The following is a 23,361-nucleotide window of genomic DNA, read 5'->3' on the forward strand; positions in this document are numbered from 1 at the left end:
ACCAGAGATCAAATTGCCAAGATTTGTTGGGTCACAGAGAAAGCAAGGGAATTCCAGAAAAACATCTATTTCTGCTTCATTGACTATGTTAAAGACTTTGTTGTTCACAAAACCTGTGGAAAATTCTTAAAGAGATGGGAATACCAGACCACCTTACCTATCTCCTAAGAAACCTCTATGCAGGAAAAGAAGAAATAGCTAGAACTGGACATGGAACAACAGACCGGTTATATGGAAAGGAGTACTTCAAGGCTGTATATTGTCACCCTGATTATTTAACTTCTATGCAGAGTATATCATGCGAAATGCCAGGTTGGATGAATCACAAGCTGAAATCAAGATTGTTGGGAGGAGAAAAGTCAACGACCTCAGATATGCAGATGACACCACTCCAATGGCAGAAAGTGAAGACGAACTGAATAGCCTCTTGATGAAGGTGAAAGTGGAGAGTGAAAAATCTGGCTTAAAACTCAACATTCAAAAAACCAAGATCATGGCATATGGTCCTATCACTTCGTGGCAAATAGAAGGGGAAAACATGGAAGCATTTTATCTTTTTGGCTCCAAAATCACTTCGGACAGTGACTGCAGCCATGAAATTAAAAGACACTTACTCCTTAGAAGGAAAGCTATGACAAACCTAGATAGCATATTAAAAAGCGAAGACATCACTTTGCTGACAGTTAAAGCTATGGTTTTTCCCATAGTCATGTATGGATGTGAGAGCTGGACCATAAAGAAGGCTTAGTGCTGAAAAATTGATGCTTTCAAATTTCAGGGCTGGAGAAGACTCTTGAGAGTCCCTTGGACAGCAAGGAGATCAAACCAGTCAAGCCTAAAGGAAATCAACCCTGAATATTCATTGGAAGGACTGCTGCTGAAGTTGAAACTTCAATACTTTGGCTACCTGATGCAGAGTCAACTCATTGAAAAAGATCCTGATGCTGGGAATGATTGAGGACAGGAGGAGAAGTGGGCAAAAGAGGATGAGATGGTTGGATGGCATCACTGACTCAGTGGACAAGGATTTGAGCAAACTCCCAGAGATGGTGAAAGACAGGGAAGCCTAGTGTGCTGCAGTCCATGGAGCTGCAAGAGTTGGACCTGACTTAGCGACTGAATAACAAAGACAATAAACATTGAAGCACTGTATTATATATATGAAACTAATATTATATGTTAACTATGCTTCAGGAAAAAACTAACAGGCAAAAAAAAGAAATCAGTATGTGGGATGGTTTTATACTTTACTCAAATTATTCCAATCTTCTAGTCCCACCCACTGAAATCTCAGTCCAAAAATATAGCTGGAAACCCTTGTTCCCAACAGAGCAGAACTCATTACACATACACTTGGCAATTCATTCTCTTCCATTTATTTGTAGTTACTTTTGCTTTGTTTGTGTTTTCATCCTTAACCAGGATCTAGTCTGGATTAAGATAGTAAAATACACACAAAAAGCCTCTAATTTAAACATGCTCACTGGAGCATCATGATAATCACCATGAGATAATCGACCATAAGTTTTTAATCAACTTTGTATTTTCCTCCTTTCTAATTTTCCCATTCATCTCATTTCCTGAGAAATGAAGCACTGACAATTCTGAAAGGGATTCTCTCCAACTGATGCACTTTTAGAGAAAATTAACTAACATATAAAGATTAGCATAATAATTTATTGAAAACTTAGGAAAACCTTTTATAACCATGCAGGTTAGAAAAATGTGAGGTGCTGCATTGACAAATTTATAAATATTAGTTCTTTTATTCCTTCCAGAATCTATTATTCCCATTCTATAGATGAGAATTGCGAAGGCAATTTTCCCAATCTGCATAGTCATGGCAAAGAGTGGAATCCAGAGCCCACCTTTTCTAAAATCTCTATTATACAGGCCCCATTTGTTACAAAGGTTAAACACTAGCCACAGAGCCACAATTAACACACATGAGACAAATACAGTGACATTTAATGGTATTGTCATCCAAAGGAAATATGCATAATAGAGCTCTGTGAACCATACACAACTACCTAGCATTAATGTTTGTTTAATTGTTCTTTGGAGACACCATAGACAGGAACTATCAATTTCTACACACCAGTTTTAAATGGGCACACAGTTCCTCTAGTTAATTAGTGGCTCCATCTCTTCTAAGTCCTTTGGGGAGAATACCAATTCCATGCACCAAATGCAATAGGGTATGCAGGCAATAGAGAAGGGAAACAGACATTTTACACTTTTCAGAATCTGAAATAACAACATGTCAGGTTTTAGGACTGGCTCAAAAGACAGAATGCTTCTGCAAACAAAATCAAAACACCCTTTCAAAAGTTTCCTTTTCAAAGAGATTATAATTTCTAGAGACAAATCCTGTTCTCCCTTTCCCAATCCATTCTTTTTTTCCTTGAGAAAATATTAAAAAAAAAAATACATCTGGACAGTTTACAAAGTCCTCAGAGGCTGAAAAACTAGCTATAACAAGGACTGCACTTGACACATTTTTCTTCAGGCTAAGTTACTTCATTCAAGGTTTTAATGTTTAAATAAACTGCTGCCCAAATCAATAATCTACAAAATCATTCATTCGGGGAGAGGTCTTCAATCCTTCTGCCCTGTTTAAGGCTGATTTGTATGGTGAATGAGTGCATTTTATTATATTTCACACAGTCTGCTCCCATAAATCCTGAAAGAATGGTGAGTATATTTTCAGTGAACAAAGTCATACAAAGCTCCTAATATGGTGCCACAAATACATAGCACAGCTAAGATTGAATCTGGTCTGGGAATGTGATGGAACAGAGATCAGAGAAACATCCTTCGTTTCTTGTCCCTCCCAGGCATAGCAGGGAACCGGTCAAGCAGGCAGACCATGGAGCCAGTTGGACTCAGTTAAATCCCAGCTTTGCTAATGGCTCAAAGTGAGACTTCAGGCAAGTTGCCTATCCTCCCTTTAGTCCATTTCTTTATCTGTAAAATGGAGATGATAGAACATTTACTTCATAGGTTACACTGTTGACATACAATTGTTAGCCATTATTATTTATCATAGGAAAAGAAAAACTTATATTGATTGCCTCCCTAAAAATTGCAGTTTCTGAGGTTCCAATAGCCTTTGCCTACTTTCCCTGAGGAAGAACTGCATGGTCCCCTCCTGAAACAGCTCTGCAGATTACTTCCTTATTGTTTCCACACAGAGCAGAGAGTAGCTCCCATTGGAGATCCTAGCCATTCTCAAATTCAAAGTTTCACTCTAAAAAAATCAGATTTTCTATTTTTCTGGTTAAGAATCATTATTAGGAAACAAACAGTGATCCCATGAAACTTTTAGTGAGAAATAGAAGTTCATGGAAAAAAAAAAGTGAACAGAAGAACATATAACATCTCTGGAGAAGACAGGACTGCTACTTTACACTATCCCACATGGGGGTCAGGGATGGCTTCTTGGACAAAGTGGCATTAGACCTGAGAAGTGATGGAGGTTCAGACAGAGGCACAAACAGCTTCAAAAGCCTTATGGAGGGGCTGTACTGAGTTTGAGGTAGGGCAAAAAGACTAGAAGCCTACAATAGCTAGAGTCCAGTGAGCAAGGGGAGAGTGGTGGATGATGGGGTCAGAGAGAAGTGGGCTGAGGATATTTCACGGGAAGCCACTGGAGGCTTCTAAGCTATAATGATGATCTGACTTATGATTTAGAAGGCTGGTCTGGCTCCTGGTGCAGTAAAGACCATTAGCGCTCATTAACAGCAAGAAGCAGGGGGACCAGCAAGGGAGTGACTATGAGTGAATGTTCTCTATGATGATGCTGGCTTGGGCTGTGATGGAGGTAGAGAAAAGTGCTAGATTCAGATTCTATTTTCAAGACAGAGGCAAAGGATTTGGTGATGGACTGGACATGTATGTGTATGGAAAAAGGCTGTGAGAGAAAAAGAAGAGACAAGTTACTCAAAACTTCTTGAATATTTAATGATATAGAGATGACTATATGAGGAGTCTCTTTTAGCCATCTTTACTTCCATCACCAACATTAACAGTATGCTACCTTTCCAGGACCATCTTATTTCCTCAACAAAAGAATAGTGTTTTCAAATCATTATTTTCACAGGAGGTTCTAGGCCAAAAACAAAATATTGTAACTACACCCCCACCTAAGAGCTTGGTTGTATTCATTCAATAACTAAAGGATCACTGTTTCAACAAACATCCCCATCTAGTATTGCTAGGCACTGTCCTAGGTGCTGAAGACACAGGGATTAAATAAGATTCTCTCTACAGATAATTCAAAACTGTATATTAGCAAGTTTCCATGGTACTCCATACCATAGCCCTTGGTGTTGGCTGAGAGTAGTTAAATATAACCATTAAGTGTGGAAATTATGAGGTTCTACCTACATAGAGTTCCCTGGGCTAACCCTGTGATTTCACTGCTCCATGACTGTGCATATTCTGCTAACTCCTCCCCACTGGGTGGAAAAGCCTGGTCATTTAACTCAATCAACTCAAATTCATTGACTCCTGAAAAGCCTGCTCTGAATTCTTCCTGCTCCTAGCAGGGTTCGGTTCACTTATCATATTCTGTGATCTTCTCCATTATAGCCCTCATCTCTCTGTTCCAGTTACTGGTTTGCATATCTATCTTCTTTGACAGACTATAAACATCTTCATAGGGACCATGTCTTAATTTTTGCATTTGGGGAGCCTAGAACATAACCTTACATGTAATAAGCACTCAGTCAATGTGTGTTGAAAAAAAGAATGAACCAATCGATTTCATGATTCATTCCTAGAAGACAGGTACTAGGATTTATACCTTTGAAACATTCATGGTGTCTAGAACAGAGAAGCTATTCTATATTTACTGCTTGAATTTCCACCCAGGGAGCATCTCTTATCTTCATCTGTTCAGATTTTATTGAAAATATGACCTTGAGAAGGAGATTTTTGAGTCTTCACTATGCCTTGAGTGAGACACAAGTACTGGTATTTTCTAAGTTACAGAAACTGGAAGGAAAGTTGTTTTTCTTTAGCCACAGAAATCTTTTTGCAACAGTAATACATGGAGTCAGCCAAGAAATTCAAGCTTCATGAAAAGCTTATTGTCCCTAGAAAAGAGTTGTTTGTTTTTGGTTTTGGTTTGGTTTTGTTTTGCTATTAAAGAAGTATAGAAGAGAATTCTTAAACAAAATTAAAAACTGGACTTCAGGGCTTCCCTGGTGGCTCAGTGGTAAAGAATCCACCTGCCAATGCAGGAGACACATGTTCAATCCCTGATCCGGGAAGATCCCACATGCCGTGTGGCAACTAAGCCCATGCGTCACAACTATCCAGCCTGTGCTCTGCAACAAGAGAAGCCACAGCTATGAGAAGACCTTGCACTGCAACTAGAATGTAGTCCTCGCTCTCCAAAACTCGAGAAAAAGCCCACATAACAGCGAAGACACACCGCAGCAAAAATACAAATAAATAACTAGGCTTCGGGTATCAACATTCATTTCCCAAGACTAAATATCAATGTGGAGTTAAAGAACATTAAAGGTCTTTATCGTGGAATGTGATATGGAACATAAAAAAATCAGGCATTAGAGATTCCTGGAAAGATGGCAAACTGATGGCATGTGTGACTCACCTCCATTGTCATTTTTGAAATAACAAAAAAAAAACATAAAATGAAAAAAAAAATCCTGTATCAAATTATAAATTGGGGCAAGAGGACATTAGAAACCAGACGTGTTGATTGATAAGAGTTTAGGTGGGCAGTTTGGAAAACAGACCAACTATCTAAGCGGTCACCTAAGGGGGTGACCTAAGGGGATATCTAAGGGGGGCTGTTTTTCAGGTAAATTTCACTGAAAATATAACCCATGTCCATTTGTTTATATATTGCTTATGGCTGCTTTCTCAAAACAGTAGACATGAATAATTTTGACAGAGCCTGTAAATATTTTAGCCTTTGCAGGAGATACTCTCTGACCCTTTTCATAACAGGGTTGGAAAACTTTTACCTAATCTTATACCTCCCCACCTGTGAAGGAAGAACTGACCTAGAGAAAAAGGTGAAGACACCCACTAACTGGAAGGGATGAGGACTGGAGATTAGGGTAGGTGGAGGGACAGTCAGCAGGCTGTGACTCCCACAATTGCCTCTGCAAGTATAAAAACATCAATGGCCATTCCAATGATGTATGCAATAGCTCTATGACCCCCGACTTGCCTTGGGTACTGTGGGCCTCACTAGGCCAAAAGGTGCAGTGATATCCAAATAATTCTTGCCTGTAATAGATAATCATTAATTTTCAGCTGAGTGGTATAGCCTCCCAACATGTAGCCTTGGGATTCGGCATCTGTCCTATACCCACAGGCTGCTACAAGTACACATCGGCAAAGGAAAAAGACAGGAAAAATAAACTTCTCCCTTTGGCTAGGAGATTTGAAGTAGAATACACACACACACACAGAATCTGACAAGACCCACCTCACCCCTCCCAGTACCAGAAAAGCAAAAAACCCTTTTGGAAAGGACAAGCACAAGGAGAAAAAACAATTACCAGAAACACAAACTTTCTGCGGTTCACACAATGAGGAACCACACTGAGAAATCAGAGCTCATCCCTTCCTATGAAAATTACTTCAAGAAAAAACAATTTAGAAATTTCCTAACTACATTCTCAACATATTTCAAGAGGCTGTTGCATTTATAAAACTAGAACAGGTAGTCACAAATAGGAAAGGAAAAACTGCATGGAAGTGAAAAATGCCATTGCTAAGTTAAAATGCAATACAGTCGGTAAACGGTGTCGGCATGCCAAGGCAACCCTGACCTTCTAAAAGACCAAGACCCTTCTGGATTGCAGAGGGTTTAAGATGCTGTCAACCTTAAGATATACAGAGGCATCAAGGGAGCAGAAAAGGCATTTCAGCTCCAAGGACTAAATATGCACAAATACATGTTATAGTTTATACTTTTACCCACATAGTAATATCTTTCCCAATTTCCAACCAATTTAGCTCCATCTTTTTCCACATCCACAGCGATTGAAAATATCGGCAAGTAAAGTGGAGGGAGGAGGTGAAGGGAAGGTACCTGTGAGTTTACCTGAGTAAGCATATTTCATTTCATCCTTTTTACCCTTTTTCCATCTTAGCATACATACTGTTTGCCAAGTAGCACTTCAAAAGATGGGTCTCAGTGATTGTAGTGTCTTAGAATCAAGACTCTAGTTACATACATGCATATAAAATATACACATCAGATTTCAAAAGTGCCCCTGTTAGAGAAATCCAATATTATAGGTGGAAGAGGAAGGTGCCCAATGAACCCAGCCTAATCTGGTGAGTTCTTAAAGTGGTGTCAAAAGACAGTATCTGTAACACCCGGAAATCTATTAGATATGTAAATTATTGAGCCTTACATCAGATTCACTACATGGGAAACTCTAGAGGGTGGTGCCCAGATTTTGTTTTAAGAAGCCCTCTACTGATGTTTAGAACAGTCTTATGGACTCTATGGGAGAGGGAGAGGGTGGGAAGATTTGGGAGAATGGCATTGAAACATGTAAAATATGATGTATGAAACGAGATGCCAGTCCAGGTGTGATGCACGATACTGGATGCTTGGGGCTGGTGCACTGGGACGACCCAGAAGGATGGTATGGGGAGGGAGAAGGGAGGAGGGTTCAGGATGGGGAACACATGTATACCTGTGGCGGATTCATTTTGATATTTGGCAAAACTAATACAATTATGTAAAGTTTAAAAATAAAATAAAATTAAAAAAAAAAGAAGAAGCCCTCTAAGTGATTCTGATACACACTAAAGCTTGAGAACTACTATCATTATCAGACACACACAAATAGGCTAGTAAAAGTCCTTAGAGCAGCACTTCTCAGTACTAGTTGTACATTAGCATGATCTGGGGAGCATTACACATTTCTGATGCCCTCTGCTTACCAAAATGATTAAATCTGAATCTCTGGACATGAATTCATATGATTCCAATGTGCAACCAAGTTTAAGAACTAAGGTTTTTTAAGCAAAATGAAATCCCAAATGTGAGCAGCCATGGAAAGAACTGGAAAGACGCACTATTGATGAAGGGATTAATAGAAACAAGAAACAAAACTCAGCAAAAAGATAGGTTAGGATATGAACTGTGCTAAACAAATACAGGATAGCCATCAACTTACCCAACCTGGGGAATAACTAGAGAGAAATTCAGACTGACCCAGGTCTTTGAGTGTCTTTGAATCTTGTCTTGGGTGCAGAGGAGAACAGACCTGAAAACAAAGAAGAAAAAACAGAGGCGTGGAAAACAAATCTGGGAAACCTAACATGTCTATAGTTCCTAAAGTTGTCTGCACACAGTTTGAATACTCCTGGTGGTTGTATTCCACCCATAGAGAATTCAATTTAATTCAACTGAGTGTGACCTGGGTACTGGGCTATTTAAAAATCCCTCAGTGAATTTAATATGTAAATAAGTTTTGGAATCACTACAATATATGTGGAATAGATATTTTAGAAGAATATGACCAAGCACACAGGAGAGGAGCAAAAAATAGAAGAAAGTGTAGAAAAAAATGATCCTAAGATGAAGAAAACCTTGTGCCTCATCACCAAAGGGCCTTACTGATAGATAGGATAAGTAAAAGAAACCAACTCAGATATATAGCTTTATAAATTGTTGAATTTCAAGGACAAATATCATGAAGAACCCAGGCAAGGGAAAAAAAATCATATAAATATACAAACTCAAAAAGAAAAGGGGCAATGCTACACACTTCTAACCATAAATAGAAAATATATATATATATATATATATTAACCTGAACACAATAACCAGCCAAATTCTCATCTGTGTGAAAGGCAACCAATGATATTATCTCTGTGCACAGAAACAAAGGAAAATTACTAAGAGAAATAAGAAAAAAATTGAGAAGTCAAATATGAGGGATCTTTGGTTCAAAGGAATTGGTGATGACTGATGTAACCACTAAACCAATGGGTCTTAAATGTGGCTGCACATTGGAATCTCTGGGAAGCTTGTAAGAGTACCACTGTTTTGTTGCTAAGCCAGATATACTGATTTAATTGGTCCAGAGTGGGCCCCTCAAAAGTATTTTTAAGTAGTCTCCTAGGTGATTCTAATGTGTAACTATGTGGTTGAGAATTACTGTGCTAAAACAGTTAATTAAATAATTATCATTAATAACAATTATTGAAAGAAGATATATAATGAAAATAATAATTTAATAACAATCTGGCTCTAAACTTCCATATTATATTTATTTCTTCCTTGGGGAAAATAAATTAAGTTGGTATATTATTATAGAGTCTGAATGCACTGCCTGAGGGAGGTTTTTAGCTCCCCTAAGCATCTATGCTGGCTATAGGCATACACACAACCCTCAGATGTTAGGGAGTACCTGCTCCCTGCCCCCAGGTGAGGCTTGGAGTCCAACTAGGATGAGGACTGGAGAAGAAGGAAAGTGCAGGAGCTCAGGAGAGAGGCCAGGAATATCCTGATGCTATCTGTGCTTTCACTTGAGTTACGCTTGATCTGTGAAGGGAATGGTGTCCTTATAGGTGGCACCCTAAGTAATGCCTGAACTCCATTGTAGTACGCCTGAAAAGGATGGGGGCAAAAGTATATAAATGATCGAAAAGAGATGTTTCATCAAAGGGTTGTATTGATTTATAGACAGAACAAATTAAGAAACTAATAATGAGAGGACATAGACATGTAATTCCTTTTCTTTTTGTTTGCAAGTCTGAAATCAGAAAAAATATATATATAATTATGGTGGTAAAAATTCAGTGAGCGAGTGCAAACAAACCAAAGAGTAGATCAGGGTTTTTCAACTTCAGCCCTATTAATTTTGACCAGATAATTCTTTGTGGTGGGGGCTGTTGGGAGCATTGCAGGATGTTCGGCAGCATCTCTGTTCTTTCTGCATGGGATGCCAGAAGCACAACACTAGCTATGGCAACCAAACATGTCTCCAGATGTGGCTGGATATCCTCAAGGGGGCAAACTCACCTCGGGTGAACACTGCTGGTTTAAACTAATTTTCAAAATTCTTTAAGAAAAACTAGGCATTCATTTTCATCCTGCAAGTTTATAGACTATGATCCTGTATTTTTATATTTTATTCTTGACATTGTTAATTACAGATAAAATATTGGTTCAAATATATTCTGAAGTAACCACTTATAGAAAGAAAATGGACTTTATATAATCTAAATCACTTAAAATACATGAAAAAAAAGACAAAGTCTGTTCATCAAGTGACATAAATTATTAAAAGCAGGATGATAGAAGACCAAGCATAACTACTGAAAATAAATGCAAATGGAATAAACTTCCCCATTAGAAGAGGAAGAACTACAAATTAGGCTCAAAAATCACAAATTCAACTGTACAGGGGAAAAAAGAGTTGAAATTAAAGGGCTATGCAAAATATACTTGGCAAAACAAACCAAAAGGAAGCAGGTACAGTGATATTATTGTCAAATCTGAAGTTAAAGCTTAAAGCTTTATGGACCCAAAAGATTTATTCACAATTAACAGCATTAAGATAGTCTTGAACTCGGAAGACAGTAGAATAATGAGCTGTATGTAGTTCTTCTTCCTGTTGCTGCTGCTGCTAAGTCGCTTCAGTCATGTCTGACTCTATGCGACCCCATAAGACGGCAGCCCACCAGGCTCCGCCGTCCCTGGGATTCTCCAGGCAAGAACACTGGAGTGGGTTGCCATTTCCTTCTCCAATGCATGAAAGTGAAAAGTGAAAGTGAAGTTGCTCAGTCATGTCCGACTCTCAGCGACCCCATGGACTGCAGCCCACCAGGCTCCTCCGCCCATGGGATTTTCCAGGCAAGAGTACTGGAGTGGGGTGCCATTGCCTTCTCCTACATTGCTGCAATTTCTAACTTAAGCTCCTTGAAGGCAGCAGCTGTATTTTATTTATTGTGTATTCACAGTACCACTGTGTTTGCCAAGGAAATCACCCTCATTTATAAATGTTTGTTGGCTAAGTAGATGTGTTTACATGATCCATGGACCCTGATGGAGTTCAATGATTCATTGCATGGGCCTCTATTTCCTCTCTATAAAATGAGAAGTCTCAGCTCTCCCACTTCTATACTGCGATATTTTTATCTCTCCCAACCCATCCCTTTTTTAATGCCAGTTGCCTAAATTATGCCTCAAAATTAGCGTTAAGCTTATGGGACATGCAGACATTAAGGATCTCCCATATTAAGCAGTTTATATTGAGAAAGTGGTTATTAATCTGAAATGCTATAAGACCCATATTCAGCCAAACTATAAGGTGGTGTTGCTATGAGAACAGTCATGTCAGATGGGATTACATTTTGACAGCTCTTTCCAGCCCCATATCTTTCAGAGAAAGCGTTGCCTTGAAATGGTAGGCAAGGCTACAAGCTCTGTGAGATTAGCTGCACTTTTTCCCATTTTGCTAAGCCCATTCCTGGCTCATAGTAGGTGCTCAGAAAATGAGTATTGATTGTGAATTAAATGAAATCTTTGTGTTTTTATTTACTAGATGGAGCCCGCAAACTGCCATTCTTTTCCTCTAAATTTCTCAAAAGCTTTGAAGAGGGTCTTTTAAAAATAGAACCTATATTTGGACAAGAGGCCATATGGAACAGGCACAACGATGCTACTCAATTTGTCATCACTCAGCGAGGACCACTGTGCAGAGGAAGCCATGGGAAGGAAAACCAAGACACTCGCTCCCAGCAACCGACTGAAGTGTGCATCCACCTCTCATCCAGCCTTCCTGCTCCCTGCCCCTCCAAATTAAATAACGCAGAAGAAAAAATATCAGTCTAACAAGGTCTTATTTAATGTTCCAGGCTGCCTCAAATCCATATTGATCAAGTTTCAATGTGAAGCTGGAGCCTGCAGCAATAAGTGAGATCAATATGAGACCTTCATTCAAATCTCATCTGTAAAAAAAACAAAAACAGATTCTAACACTGCACAAAAACACTAGGTTGATGAGAAAGCCATTAAAAAAAAAAAAGCTGTTTTAAAAAGACATAAACAAGTATTTATGCTTATGATAGACTCAAATATTTTTTGAAAAGAGAAGATATTTTTAGACAAGCTAAAAGAAGGAAATCACTAAGACTTGCCTAAAGCCCTTACTGATTTAGTTGCAAGGTTTAACTTCTGTGTTTCTAATTTTTTTTTCTTAATGTATCTCTAAAAATACCTTTTGCGGCAGCTGAGTGTTGCTTTTTGTATGTACTCAATTGACGAGTGCCCCACATATTGTGCCTAGCATTGTGCAGCATACTAAAAAGGATGGCCAATAAGTGTGAGCCCTATTGTCAAAAAGTGCACAATTCTCTGCAGAAAATAGGAATGTTGTTATTAGCTACTAACTCGTGTCTGACTCTTTTGTGACCCCATGGACTATAGCCCACCAGGCTCCTCTGTCCAAGGGATCTCCCAGGCAAGAATACTGGAGAGGATTTTCACTTCCTTCTTCAAGGGATCTTTCTGACCCAGGGATCAAACCTGCGTTTCCTGCATTGGCAGACAGGTTCTTTACTATTGAGCTGCTAGGGAAGGCCGCAGAAAATGGGAATGCATATACAAAAATGATTAAGATCTAAAACAAGGCAATATTGCCTTAAAAATCAAAATAAGTGATCAAAATAAAGACCTCAGAAAAGCAATTCGGGAATAGATAAAAGAATAATTATTTGGAGAAGACATGCCTCTGGCACTATTTCCTTAAGCAAATGTCCAACCTCTTTGTATACATGTTTCCTCAACCATTAAACAAGGAAAGTGACACATCTACATCATGAGGCTGTTGTAGGCAACAGATGTGAAGAACACAGTTAGAATTAAAAACAAAAATAAACAAATGGGACCTAATCAAACTTATAAGGTTTTGCACAGGAAAGGAAATCAAAAACAAAATGAAAAGACTAGGAGAAAATATTTGCAAATGATGTGACTGATAAGGGTTTAATTTCCAAAATATACAAATAGCTCATACAACTCAGTAACAACAACAACAACAAACCCAAACAACCCAATAAAAAAAACAGATAGAAGATCTAAACAGACATTTTTCCAAAGACATACAATGGCCAACATGCATACACAAAGATGTTAAACATAGCTAATTATTAGAGAAATGGAAATCAAAACTACAATGAGCTTCCTACCACCTCACACCAGTCAGAATGATTATCGTTAAAAAGTCTATAAATAAATTCTGTAGAGAGTGTGGAGAAAAGGGAATGCTCCTACATTGCTGGTGTAAATGTAAATTGGTGCACCCACTATGGAAAAAAGTATGCAGGCTCCTCAAAAAACTAAATCTAGAGTTTTCACATGATTTAGCAATCTCACCGGGGCATATATCCAGACAAAACTATAATTCCAAAAGATACATGTACTGGTATGTGCATAACAGCACTATTTACCATAAACAAGACATGGAAACAACCTAAATGACCGTTGACAGATGAACTGACAAAGATCTATATACATACATATAATGGAATAGTATTCACCCACAAAAAGAATGAAATAATGCCACAAAGGTGGACCTAGAGGTTATAATACTAAGTGAAATAATTCAGAAAGAGAAGGATAATTTCCACATGATATCACTTACATGTAGAATCTAAAATATGACACAAATGAACATATCTATAACAAAGAATCTGACTCATAGACACAAGGAACACACTTGTGGTTGCTGGGGACGGGAGGGAGGGAGGGATAGGCTTGGAGTTTGGGATTAGCAGATGCAACTATTTTTTTAAAGTTATTACTTTATTTTTTGGGGCCATGCAGGATCTTAGTTCCCTGACCAGGGATCAAACTCACATCCCCTACAATGAAAGCACGGAGTTTTAACCACTGGACCACCAGGGAAGTCCCTAAACCATTATATATAGAGAGGGGATAAACAGCAAGGTTTTTATTGTATAGCACAGGGAATTATATTCAATATTGTGTAATAACCTATAATGGATTTTTTTATATTATATGTATGTGTATATGACAAATGAAATTAAACAATATGTTTTTAAAAAGAGAGACAGAGAACAGTTGGCTGTTGGAGTTAAAAGAAGGGAGAATCTGTATGTATCTACACATGCCAAAAACCCTAGTAGAGGAGATATGGCCTGTGAAATGGCAGAATTAGCTAGGTGGAGAAAGGGTGAGCTTGGGCAAGTCATTTACCTTTTCCGGTTCCTGCTTTTTCAGCAAGGTGATGCATGTAATGGTTTCAACATACCATCTGATTATCTAGTGTTGAGAAACAAATGACCCCAGAACTTGGTGGTTTCAAACATTCATTTTTTCTCACTGGTAGCAATCTGGGCAGCACTTGGAGGAAACAGATGTTTTTTCCTCACTCCGCATCAGTGGGGGCAGCTTGAAACCTGGGAGCTGGAATCATCTGAAGGTTGTTGATCCTGCCTGGGGTCTTAGCTGGAGCTATTGGCTGAAACACCTACAAGCTGCCTCTCCATGTGGCTCATGCTTCCTCACAGCTGGTGGCTGGGTTCCAGAGGTAAATATTCAAAAGGTAAGAAAATGTACCCTTTGCCATGATCTAGCCTCAGAAGTCACATGGCATCACTTCCCCCATATTGTCTGTAGCCCTTGCAGGTTCACAAGCAGGGGAAATTGACATCACTTCTAGATTGGGAGTGGCAAGGATCCAAAACAACATGTGATACCAGAAATACTACTGCAGCTATTTGGGGGGAAATACAGTCTGCCACACCTACTGTGCTTTCTAAAATGTTTGCAATCATTAGCTGTAGGAACAGTAGTATTTTGGAAAGAGGAAACTCAGTACAGGTATCAAGAATTTGCAAGACATTTGGCAAACAGGCATTTATTATGGACATAACTATAAATAAGACAGTCCCTGACTTCAAGGAACTATGATTACAAGAACAATTACAACTCAATATGTTAAATTCCCTGGAGGAGGAAATGGCAACCCACTCTAGTGTTCTTGCCTAGAAAAAGTCCCATGGACAAGGAAGAATGGCAGGCTACACTCCCATAGAGTCACAAAGAGTCAGACATGACCGAGCATGCATGTACATTATATTACTTAGGACTGAGAGCACAAAAAGCATTGGAGCTAAGAAAAGAAAGTTTCTTGGAGATGTGGGAAGTTTCAGTGACAACCATAGGGTTCACAGGCTGATCCAGGTTCTGTAGGGATTAAAGCTTATATGATTTGAGATCCCTCTTTAAGAAAAAGAATACAAAACTACAAATGCAAAATTAGGTATAGCACCTTTGAAAAGGCCTGTGAAAGCAAGGAGCCCTGGCACTTCAGCTTAAGTATAAAGTAAAATCTGTTAAGATGAGATCTAAAACTGAGAAGAAAGGAAGTGAGGCCAAGAGGGAACTGAGGAGTCGGATAAAAGGGAGGGGTCAAGGGACAAAGGATCTTACTAAGGTTGAAGAGCCCAAAATAGGAAATAAGACAGTGAAAGGACAGGGGCCATCTTTGGAGGGGAGGCAAGCAGGAAATAAGAATTTATTTACACGTGGATCTGGTTTGGAGAGTCCAGAACGGCAGAAAACAAACTTGGGATATAAAATTGTGAGCAGCTGAAACTTCACTGAAAGATTCTGAAAATAAGAGTTAAATGATTTATGAAGTTTAGTGAGTAGAAAGATTGAAGTGGAGAAAATGCTTGTCACAGACAATCTTTTGATACCTACAAGCTATTTGTCAATGCCCCAGACCAGATACCTGGCAGTTAGCTTTATTGCTTCTGCTAAACACATCACTGGATCATTTATAAGAGCTAAAAATAGTAAATCACACTATTTTAAAACATGGAGATTGTTAAATATATGTTTTGTCATACTTGTTCTTTGAGACATTATTATTCAGTTATTAAAATCATATTTATGAGAAGTCTTCCCAAAGTGAGAAAATACTTAAAATTTCAAGTGGAAAAAAAAGCAAGATGCAAAACTATGTAACTATATATACATATTGCATACATACATATGTACTTTTAAGTTAAATGTACTTATATATTGAATACTTACATATTTGAGTATAAAACTACGATAGGAAAATACCTCAAATATGACAATGATGTCCTTAATTGGTTGCCAATTGGTGGTATATTTCTTTTACTCTTTTGTTTTTATGTATTTCTCATAATGTACATGTTGGCAATGATTTGGTACAAAAAATCAATTTAAAACATCCTACTCGTTTTTCAAGATCTATCCCCAAATCCCACCTCCTCAGGAAAACTTCTCTGATGGTTGACTCTTCTTCTCCCTCCCCCAGGCCTCAGACCGCAGCATGTACTTTCTTCTTTAAATACATCAGAACTGCTTGTGTCTCTCTTGCTACATAATCATATCGGCATTCTGTACCAGCCCCTACAGTAGTCCCCACAAGAACATGAACCCCATGAAAAGTGACCGAGGCTGCAGTCCCGTCTCAGTGCCTTGAATAGAGTTGGTATTAAACACTCACTGCATTGAATCGGGTTCAGGGTACATCGGAAACTGTGTAGAACAGAGTGCAAATTACTCAAGCCATAAGGCATGAGTTTATGGTTCCATAAAGGGAAAGTGCACACAGACCCTTTTCCAGTGGCCAGTGACCACCCACTTCAAATGATGACAATAATACTAAAAGCTTTGGCATCTGCCATCTCTTTTGACCCTTACAAGAGTTCTGTGAGAGGCAGATATTCTTATTCACAAAATTAAATGATGTGTGCATGTGCATGTGCCTAGCACTGAATAGGTGAATAAATGGTAATTGTTTTATTTTCTGTGATTTGCTCAGAGTCACAGAACTCAACAGTCAGAATGCAAGGGCTAGAAAGCTTTAGTCCTGTTTCCCACGTTTCCTCTCTGCCATAGTCATAGACCTGGCAAGCAACTATCTTTCCTCTCTCCAAGGATTCCTGGGGTGGATCTGCCCTGGCAGCTAACAAGGGTGAACACCCTCTTGATATCCTGTGCTTTTTAATCAAATGATTCAGTCACTTCTCTAGTGACCCTGATCACCATTATGGTTCTAGAAAAGACATTAGACACTGAAAACTAAGGAACAGTATTATATATGTGGTATCATCTGCCCACAAACTTTTCAGGAACAAAATGCAGTTCTTCCTAAGATGAATGCATCTTTCATGGCCGTTATCCAAATAAGAATAGCATTCATTTACTGAATGCTGACTCTGTGTTCTACCAGGTAAGCTGCATGGGTTCACTCCATTTTATTACTAGAGAAACTGTATGAGGTATGCATTAGCATCTTCATTTTTCATGTGTTCACTGAGGCTCAGGGAGGTCAACTAAATTTTCCAAAGTTTCCAAGCTAGTGAATGACACAGCTAGGTCTGGCTGACTGCAAAAACCATGATTTTTTCATTTTGCCATACAGGAGGTAATCAAGAAATGCACTATAGTAATCATGGAAAAAGCAAGAGAGTTCCAGAAAAACATCTATTTCTGCTTTATTGACTATGCCAAAGCCTTTGACTGTGTGGATCACAATAAACTGTGGAAAATCCTGAAAGAGATGGGAATACCAGACCACCTGGTCTGCCTCTTGAGAAATCTGTATGCAGGTCAGGAAGCAACAGTTAGAACCGGACATGGAACAATAGTCTGGTTCCAAATAGGAAAAGGAGTACGTCAAGGCTGTATATTGTCACCCTGCTTATTTCACTTATATGCAGAGTACATCATGAGAAACGCTGGACTGGAAGAAACACAAGCTGGAATCAAGATTGCCGGGAGAAATATCAATAACCTCAGATATGCAGATGACACCACCCTTATGGCAGAAAGTGAAGAGGAACTCAAAAGCCTCTTGAAAGTGAAGGTGGAGAGTGAAAAAGTTGGCTTAAAGCTCAACATTCAGAAAACTAAGATCATGGCATCTGGTTCCATCACTTCATGGGAAATAGATGGGGAAACAGTGGAAACAGTGTCAGACTTTATTTTGGGGGGCTCTAAAGTCACTGCAGATGGTGACTGCAGCCATGAAATTAAAAGATGCTTAGTCCTTGGACGGAAAGTTATGACCAACCTAGATATCATATTCAAAAGCAGAGACATTACTTTGCCAACAAAGGTTCGTCTAGTCAAGGCTATGGTTTTTTCTGTGGTCATGTATGGATGTGAGAGTTGGACTGTGAAGAAGGCTGAGCACCGAAGAATTGATGCTTTTGAACTGTGGTGTTGGAGAAGACTCTTGAGAGTCCCTTGGACTGCAAGGAGATGCAACCAGTCCATTCTGAAGGAGATCAGCCCTGGGGTTTCTTTGGAAGGAATGATGCTAAAGCTGAAACTCCAGTATTTTGGCCACCTCATGTGAAGAGTTGATTCATTGGAAAAGACTCTGACGCTGGGAGGGATTGGGGGCAGGAGGAGAAGGGGACGACAGAGGATGAGATGGCTGGATGGCATCACTGACTTGATGGACGTGAGTCTCAGTGAACTCCGGGAGTTGGTGATGGACAGGGAGGCCTGGAGTGCTGCGATTCATGGGGTCTCAGAGAGTTGGACATGACTGAGCGACTGAACTGAACTGAACTCAACGACCATAGAGTAGGGTATCAATAAAAAATCATATACTAATAACAATACAGTAGGTGCTTGAAGAATATAGGTTGAGGTGAAATACCTGTGACTTTTGTGTCTTCACTTGTTTTGCCATCTTAAGTTAAGGTGGATGACAGAAGAGGAGAGAAAGATGAAAGACATTCTTGTCCCATAAACCGTTATTTACCATCTACCAGAGTCAAAATAAGCATCAAGATCCAGAAACTCCATAGTCAATCCAAGTCTAGTTGAACCTTAATTCCTCCCTAGGCCCTTCAAATGGAGAATGCACATCGCCAGTCCTTCCTTTTGCAGAACTTGACCTTCCATTCCTTCCCCCGCCCCCACCTTTCCAAGCCTTTCTGCTTGTGCCCTCCTGACACAGTGGCCACCACTGCAGGCAGATCAACTAAAGGTGAGTGAACACACTTGGAATGAACAAGGAGCCTAGGGGACAAGGTCAGGGGCTGTATATCTGTCAGCCTTGAGGCAACAGGAGCAAAGATGGGAATTGCAAAGGGGAGGAGAAGCCTGTGTTTTTGGGGAAATCAGCCTGGCTGGTTGATGTGGCAGTCCCTAGTCTTTGGGGAGGTAGTGAGCAGAATAATCACGCTGTTCCCTAAAGCTGAAAGTTTGGGTTTTCTCCTTTTGTGCAGGCTACAGTGCTGTTTCTACCACCTGCCAAGGGCCAGCTGCCAGCTCCTTTGGGAAGCATTGTTTCATTTTAAAGCAGGGGTGGAGGGAAGATGGAGCGACTCTGGCTCTTTTCTTTCCGGAGAGCATTTTGTTCCTTCGGCTGTCAGGAAGCCTTTGTACAGACAGGTCTTTATTCCCAGAGCAGAAGAACTGGAGACAAGCATTAGACATTTGCCAATTCTTGATCACTTTCCTCACCCTTTATACTTTGTTCTCCTGAAATTTGTTTAGACCATGTCTTTTTCTTGAAAGGCTTTGAGACCTTTTACAAAATAAGGTTTATCTACAGTAAGGCTATAAAATAGGAGCAGAAAAGAGGAAACCCAGGTCAAGGTGAGAGGCAGTCGTACATATTTTAAATGTAAAAATAAGCAAAGATGCTGTGATTAAGCTTTAAAAATTACGTTTTGTAATTAAACTAAAAATTAAGCTTTAAAAATTGTCTCTGAGATGCCTGCCCATTAGGATGAGAGAGGAAACACAGCATGTTACATAACGATCAGACTAGGATCAAAGAGGAATTTGATGTTCAGTTGTCGCTTTGGGCATCTGTTTATACCTGCCTTGCAACTGTCCAGGCCACAGTCATTATGGATGTTTTAGATGAAATATGACTCGGCAGCTCTGAAAAGCCATTCAGGCAGACATTAGGGAGAATAGATGCAAAATTATTTTCTATGTTGAATCTCAATCCAGCCAAAGAACCAATCTACTGTTTGAAGTCAAGTGAAGTCGCTCAGTCATGTCCAACCCTTTGCGACCCCATGGACTGTAGCCCACCAGGCTCCTCCATCCATGGGATTCTCCAGGCAAGAATACTAGAGTGGGTTGCCATTTCCTTCTCCAGGGAATCTACTGTTTAGGATCCTCAATTCTCTAAAAATGGTGTTAACTTATCCTGTTCTTCAGTTAGCTGTTTCATCAAGTCTCAGGACACTTAACTGGCAACATATGAAAATTATACACTTGTGTCTGATGAGGATTATGACCTTGAGTGTTTTTCCCACCCTGTATCCATCAAGTTTATTAAGGTAAGTGATATTATGGAAGAGGCAGGGATAATTCAAAAGATTTCTCATCTAACCTTCTTCCAGATACACAATATCTACCATGGGATTAAGTCAGGTCAGTTGAGAAGTGAACGATTTTGATGGTACTATTTAATGGCCTCTCCCCATCACCCTCCCAGGACCTTCTCTAAACTCCTTAAATATTTTTACTCAGTTGCCCCCTGGTGTGATAGGGGTGATTAAAAAAAAATAGCCCCTTAAATATATTGCCCCCCACAACTGATATCCAGGCAGTCCTTGGCCCAAGAAGCCTTGAGGGGCATGAATCTCTTACACCAGAAATCGGTACCCTTCTGAGGAATAGGCCAGCTCTCATATTTTGGACACAGACTGGTCTGATTTTCCATTTAGAATCAGCTGATTTGAAGCTTATAGTTAAATCCAGTCACCAAGTCAGAAAGTGTATAGGACTTCGTTACCTATGCCTGAATAAGCCTCAACGCCTGTGGACCAGGCTACTAGAGTTCTTATATTGCCTCACCGTTTCCTCAGTTCAGTTCAGTCGCTCAGTCGTGTCCGACTCTTTGCAAACCCCTGCAGCATGCCAGGCTTCCCTGTCCTTCACCAACTCCCGGAGCTTGCTTTTCTTTTTACCTTTTCTTACCTGTCTTTAATTTTGTGAGTTAATCTTTAAGTTTCTTTATTTCATTATGCTGCAATTAGTTCTTTCTGGAACAAAGTGGGATTGATAGGCACACCTCTTAGCATACTGCTTCCTCAAAGGAGACAGAGATTTTGCTGGCACTACACTTTGAAAGAAATATCCAGCGTGGGGGTATAACTCAGAGACTACTGAGAGATGGAATGGACAAGATCTTAAACGATAATTTTAATTTTAATGATTATTTTATAACGAGTATAGAAACATTCTTTTTTCACTTTAAAATAAATCTTTGACAAAAGTAAAAGGCCTCAGAAATTGCTCAGAGGCCATCAACAGCAAAACGGATACACTGTGATATATCCCACAAGGGAATACTATCAAACAATAAGAATGAATGACCTACAAATACATGCAACAATATAGAAAAATCTCACAGAGGTACTGTTGGACTAAAGAAGGCAGATACAAAAGAGCTATATGTGATCACTTGATACAAAGTTCAAGGTCAATTAAAGCATCTCTGGTGTTAAAGGTCAGTATACTTGCTTCCTCTGGTGGTAGTAGTTTCTGGAAGGGGGCGCAAAGGGGGCTCCTGAGATGTAACACTGGTTTTATCTTGACCTGGATACCTGTTGCTTAGGTAGGTTTACCTTGATAAAACTAACCAAATTGATGACTTATGATTTGAGTACTTTTATTATATGTTGTTCTTCAATAAAAAACAAAAACCAGAAAAAGATGAGGAGGACCTACATTAAGTGAGGAGTACACTGAAGATCAGCCTCAGTATTGGAACTGGCCATAAATCTGATTTCAGCTTCAGCTTTCAAAAGTCCAAAATAATGAAAGGCCTACTTCAAAGTCATTTCAGGCTTCCCTGAGCTTATGCATGATCAATAATCATATGATCACAACCATTATTTCTTACTGTTATATTTTAATCATGTCAGCAATAGGAATGAGGTGTGTCATTTGATTTTATTATTTTCAAACACAGGAAAGCATTCTAGCTGTATTAAGAAAAATCTCCTCATGTGGTTTATAAATTGAATATTATTAGTCAGTTAGTGCATGATACATACTTATTACTGCAAGAATAAAATACTATAATGATTAGTGGTATACAAAGTCTTTTTTTGGTGCCAAAAACCAATTTCAGCTTTCAAATGGTTAAATAAATAGAAAAGGAAGTTGACAATATAAATGTTAAGAGAAAATGTTAGCTAGTTAATGTACATCCTTTCTGAACCAAAGAATTATTTAAATACAGAAATTTAAATAACAATGCAAGGTGGAATAATAGAGATTCAATTGTATCATATTTCTAATCCTTGTAGAATTGTTTGGTGTATTAGCATCCATTACATTTTTTAAAAGCCTTTAAGGAGTGTATTTAAATTGTCATTATTTAATTCCATTTAGGCCAAGAGTCTTTTAAGAAAAAGTCTTATTTGGGAATTCTTCACATTTTATGAGGACAAATTAAAAGCAGAATGTCAAATGCACCATATCAAAATTTCATGAGGAGGAAAAGCTCCAGAATCGTGTACAATAACATTCACAATAAACTATCTTTGGTCCGGACAAAATAAAAAAATTTTTTTAAATGAAGAAAAGGGGAAATTATTAGACACAAATGAGGAAGTCAAACACATTTTATTCTCGCCAGACTTCAATAAAACAACAGACTTGACAGGAGTATTTTAGGAAGACATTCTTATATATTTTTCCTCCCACAGAAGCTGAACTTTTAAGCAAAAAGCTTGTTAAAATGATGCTATATTGTGTACTGGTAAGTACATAGAATTTTCATTATTTATAATGAAAAGTATTTTAGATGTGCCCTAAAAACAAAGTTCCTTCCAGAACACAGGCTACTGAAACATTTTATTCTGAACTATATTCTGTTGTGCACAAGTCTAGTGATGCTATTAAATATGTCAGTTTAAAGTGAGTTTCTGTGTAGTACTAGAAGTTCCTGAACTATAATGACAAACCTTTAAAATTCGACTACTGAAATTTTAATAATAAAATTGTCATTGCTATTTTCCTTGTCCAAAATGCCTCTAGCCTTCCAATCCACTTTTATATTGGGTAAGTCTCTACTCAGCCTTTTATTTCTCTTAAAGGAAGACTCCTTCTCACTGGCAAAGTTGTTGCTCCTCGCCGCCTCCAGTCCTGTACATGTTACATGATTGTAACTGTACCTGTAATTGTAACTGTACCTGTAATTGCTGCCTGCCTCTCACCTTCCCCACTCACCTATAACTCATTCAGAGCCTAAAATATAGCTCATCCATCTCCTGAGCCTCACACTTATCCCACTGTCCCTTATATAGCAGTAGCTGGGCATTTACTACTTTAAAAATTCACAGAGAGAC

The 23,361-nt window shown here is 38.9% G+C and overlaps 1 long non-coding RNA gene across 1 annotated transcript in view; it reads right to left on the reverse strand.

The window, feature by feature from the left end:
- Window positions 1-8,177: 8,177 nt before the first annotated feature.
- LOC138989524 (uncharacterized) overlaps window positions 8,178-23,361 on the reverse strand; it is a 186,054-nt gene continuing 170,870 nt past the window's right edge. Inside the window, exon 5 of the long non-coding RNA XR_011465816.1 lies at window positions 8,178-8,270. This is a non-coding gene — a long non-coding RNA (uncharacterized lncRNA). The remainder of the gene's footprint in view (window positions 8,271-23,361) is intronic.

The sequence above is a fragment of the Bos mutus genome, chromosome 10 (genome assembly GCF_027580195.1).
Source record: "Bos mutus isolate GX-2022 chromosome 10, NWIPB_WYAK_1.1, whole genome shotgun sequence".
Lineage (NCBI taxonomy): Eukaryota > Metazoa > Chordata > Mammalia > Artiodactyla > Bovidae > Bos > Bos mutus.